The following is a 4,790-nucleotide window of genomic DNA, read 5'->3' as shown; positions in this document are numbered from 1 at the left end:
CTACGTATTTTTTTTTGTGGGTCGCAATTGGCTCACCTTCATAAACAATAGTGACATAGCCACTTAATTACACTGGACTCAAGTGACCACGGCGCAAGTTAATGTTTATGACCCATCCTTAAAGATTCCGCAAACACGGCAATAGAAAGTGGTTTCGAGGGGTTTGATTTAGAAGAATATTAATCGATCGGATAATTAATTCTTTTCGGTGCTTTAAATAATCGTTACAGAAGTATGGACCTCCAAAACTAAGGTTAAGCCAGCCTTTGCTTGTGTAATTATGTTATAGAATGAGGTGTCAAAATGAGAATTTTCACGAAATAGTTTCTCGAAATTATTTGGGTCATCCAACTCTCTGGTGATAGTAATGGCAAAAAATATTAACTTGGTTTATTATGCGCAAAAGGTAAGAAAACTCCAATCCCTTCTTTGGTTTTTGTGTAGACGAATTTCCTACCAATTTTTAAAATATCATTTTTATTATATATATAAACCATAGAATCCACGTTCTACGTTGATAATACGTACCTATATAAATAACCGTTTTTAGAATTCGTTTGATAAACGTATATAATACCCCTTTAATATATGCATATAAATCGTATATGAAAGACGCATAATATTCCTACAAGAATAGGTATAGCAATATCCGCCGGACATTTATGCGTATTATATACGTAGGGTTTAACCTAAAATAAACGCTTTTTATACGGAACTGTGTTGCTAGGGCACGTAGGTAAAATACGCAGAAGGGACAATCTTCAAATACTTACAGATTTATTTTTGAAATTCCACGTGAAAGTTATTGGGAAATCGACCCTCGAAATTTCGCCACCCTGTAAATTTCTATGATGTCTAAACTGCTCTACCCTTGAATCAGTAAAAAAAACTTTACCTATTCTGTATAAAATTGAAAAAAATAAATTCAAATTTAGAGCTACCGTTACAAGAACCTGTGAGGGGGAGTCCAGATTTAAGGGTGGTTCAGAAGTTTGTGATTCCCGATTATAGTATACTGAAAATTACCAAGAACTAAAGAAATACTACCTACTTACTTCAGGGGTAGGATGTGTGATTGAGCATCTGATATCTAATAACCTAATTGCCACGAATAAAACCGTCCGAAAGCAAGTACAACAAGGCAGGCAATTGCAGGATAAGTAAATAAAACTGTAAAAGGACCTTATTCATTCTAATTTCAATCTTTAAGTTCAAACTTCACGTTTTAGCGAGACGTTAATCGTTAATAAACCAAAAGCTCTAGATTGACTGACATTAATTTATCGGACAACCGAACAGAATTAATCTAATTCGCTGAAGGAAAATTTACCCAACCAAAGTTATGAAAATGAAAACAATTTTCTAAGAAAATATGAGCCTCGTTACTTGAATTAATTAACACGACCGACGTCTTTGAAACCATCAATCCTTTTTCCGCGAGAGTATCACAATTCAAACTAATTAATTAGCCCAACAAGGACTTCATCTTCCACTTCTGAAATTCATTTTCGCAGCGCATCTTTTGAAATTACTCGAGGACGCGATTGGAAGTAAGGAAACAATCGGCATTTTTAAATCGCACTCAAAACATAGCGGTATTAATTATGTGCATAGAGAATCATTTGATCGTAAATCGTATTCATTGATCCCTTGGCGAGGGTTTTAAGGGTAACCAGAACTGCTTTCTCAGAAAGCTTATAATTTAGCTCCCACCCTTGGTAGGTTATTGAGGTTTTTTGTGATTTCCCCGGAGTACACTTACGTTTTTGCACACGAATATTTACTAAATGCGAAATTAAATTGTTATTAAATGTTTCTCTAACACCGTACTAAGCGGCGCCGTAATTTCGGCTAAATGAGAATCCGTAAAATCTAGACGCGACCAAAGAACGTATGCGCTGTGGCAAAATAATCCAAAAACAAGAATGGCAAATGTGGCAAAGTGGAAATAAATTACGTCGTACGTCACCGACCTTAAAAGAAAAAGAAAGTACGCATCTAGGAAGGTCGGGCTTTATTCCGCAGGAGTACCAGAAACAAAGCACTCCGCCGATAAATTACTCTTCTATTGTACTAATTAAAGGCTTTACATTGCGGTTAATTAATGTTTATTTTAATCCCAGATAAAAGATGTAATTTAATTATAGTCTCGATATCTCATCGCGGCGGTATTTAGCGAGGGTAACGGAATTCACGGGGTCTCTTATAAACATATCAGAATCTAATTTACAACCCTCTTTTACTCGACTGCTACCGGAATAGAATTCTAATTAGTCCGCAATATTTAGGGAAAAACGCTTTAACTATAACCATTAGCACCCCATTGTTATAATGACGTCTTTTTTCCCTATTTGGTCCGTAAACCTGCAGTTGACATATGCGCGCTGTAATTTTATATTCGGTTTCACGACTCGAAGGTAGTAAAATCTTTACATGAACATTTTTCAATGCTCGGATTTTGAGATAAACTAATTTTATGTGGGTGGCAGGGGGGGGGGGGGGTTTTCACTGCGATTTTATCCGTTGGTAATAAAAGAGAGAAAAGGGCAAACAAATACGATTTGCATTACGCAGCAGCATAAATAAGTTAGGACGTATATAATCATAAAACCAAATTAGGTTGTACAAGATAAATTGAAAAATTTAAATTAAGGTGATTGAAAAACTTTTGGCACCTCTCTGCAGCACCTTAACGCAAACTTCCTAATTTTATGCTCAGCGCACCAAAAAGTCTTGGGGGTTAACAGCTTTCTAATACTCTGTCCGTTAAAGTCTGTTAGACCGTTCAGTGTATATTGTGGGAGTAAAAAATCTGAGAGAACAGCCTAGGAGATTTGTAATACTCTGTAAGTCATCTACAAATCTCGCGAGAAAATACCCAATGGTCAGATTTTTAATTTATTATCGCATTTTAAAATTATTTTCGTGGTACCTACTTTCTCAATTTACTCCTTTCATGTCATCTTCATCTCTATATTCTTCTACTTTAATTCCAACACTTTGTTATTTTTACAGTGTCAATGCATATATTATTATTATATAATGCATTATTGGTAAAATATAGAAGATAAAAAACGTAATATTTGTAAATAATTGTTATTTATTTATACAGGACGATAAAGGGGTGCTTTAACTATCGAGTAAAAGATGTTAATTAATGAATTAACTTTCATAAGAAGGTTCGTTTTACTTTATTGTCGTCTGTAATACAAAACAAGATTGTATTTTGTTCTGAACTTCACTTTATCTCGTGCTCCGCGCCCTATTTTTAATAAGAATGACAGATATCATTGGAATGCACAATGGTTTGTTTCACTTTATCAACTCTTGCCGTTAAGGTGATCACTGTATCTGCTCTTACGGTTAAAAGGACACTTCCTACTCATTCAAACCCATTAAAATGTCAATTTAACATCTGTTATAAAATAAACTATTGTAGAGCACTCGGGTTTGCGATATAAGCAAATCGAATTGCGTTTCAGTTCAGTAGTAACATCGATGCGCTCTTGTTATGTTATAAATTGTAAGTCCTACAGTGTGATTACTGTTATAAATTAATCCACTTTAAGATTGTAATAAATTTATTGTTAATTAACTGTAAATAAATAGACGACACAAATAAATTTACGTTACAGTGGTTTAAATAAAGTAAATTTAAATATTGAATGTAAAAAAAACGTTTCTGGAAAAAAATGAAATTCACATCTGGTCGTCCCACTTAAAATAAAGCTACATGGAACAATTTATCCCTGACTAAAGTTTTTAGTTTAGCTTTTAGTACGTACCTACAGAATCACAATCATCAAAAACCAAGACTGCTTCTTGAAAGCGATTTATTATCCTTTAGATTAAGAACGTCTTCGTTCAATAGTTTAGTTTTCGGTAAAAACTTAATACCGAACAGATTTTAATTATGGCATAACTTCTTCGAACTTCATTTTCAATTAAAGCCGTGTTGAAGATGGGGATATTAAATTTTAATTTTGAGCAACCGAATTTTAAGTTGCAGTAAAAAGTGTTTTAGAGCCAATTAAATACCGATATAAAACTTTGTAGGGCGATAATTACGCCTCAACTGGAATTCTGCTCTTCACGGCAGTTTTGAATATATAATAAGTACAATAATAATAACTCTTCACCTTCCAATAGGCAGGCATTGATAAATTTAAGAACTTTTGCGAAGTTTACGGCGCTTCCGGAATTCTTTGCGAGGCCTGATAAGAAAACAAGGGTAATAACTTTTTTTACTTTCCTGTACATCTCCCGCCCGTATTTCCAGATGAAACTCTGATAGCTTCTTTTGTTTATTACATATGAAATCGTATTGAAAACGAATCTATAGATAACGAATGGGAACTTTTTAAGTTTACGTTCCGCTACCCTACCCAGCCGCACCCGAAACGGTTTAAGGGAGTTGAATGTTTGTACGTCAAACGACTGATTGTCAAAGTGACCTGTAAAATCACGTGACTCACTTTGGAAATGTGAAATGGCGCGTTCCTTTCATGGCCTTTCGGATTGCCTCTGCTTGAATGCTTTTGAATACAGTCGACACGAAGGAACAACTTCGTAACGATAATGTACCTCTTTCATACAAATCTTGTGTGGTTAACGTTAGCATAAAGAATTGAGATTTCGAGATAAAAGGAGCTCAAATTTTCACTTTCTCACATTATTAAAGTAGAAAAATGGGCCGTCTATTAAATTTCGTACGCCTGTAAACGATATAAGTGAGAATGAGCACAAATCCTTTCTCTGCGGTATTAGATTTTTAACGTTTACGGAGATAA

The sequence above is a fragment of the Photinus pyralis genome, unplaced genomic scaffold (assembly GCF_008802855.1).
Source record: "Photinus pyralis isolate 1611_PpyrPB1 unplaced genomic scaffold, Ppyr1.3 Ppyr1.4_LG6, whole genome shotgun sequence".
NCBI classification, from domain to species: Eukaryota; Metazoa; Arthropoda; class Insecta; order Coleoptera; family Lampyridae; genus Photinus; species Photinus pyralis.
This window is presented reverse-complemented; position numbering follows the sequence as displayed.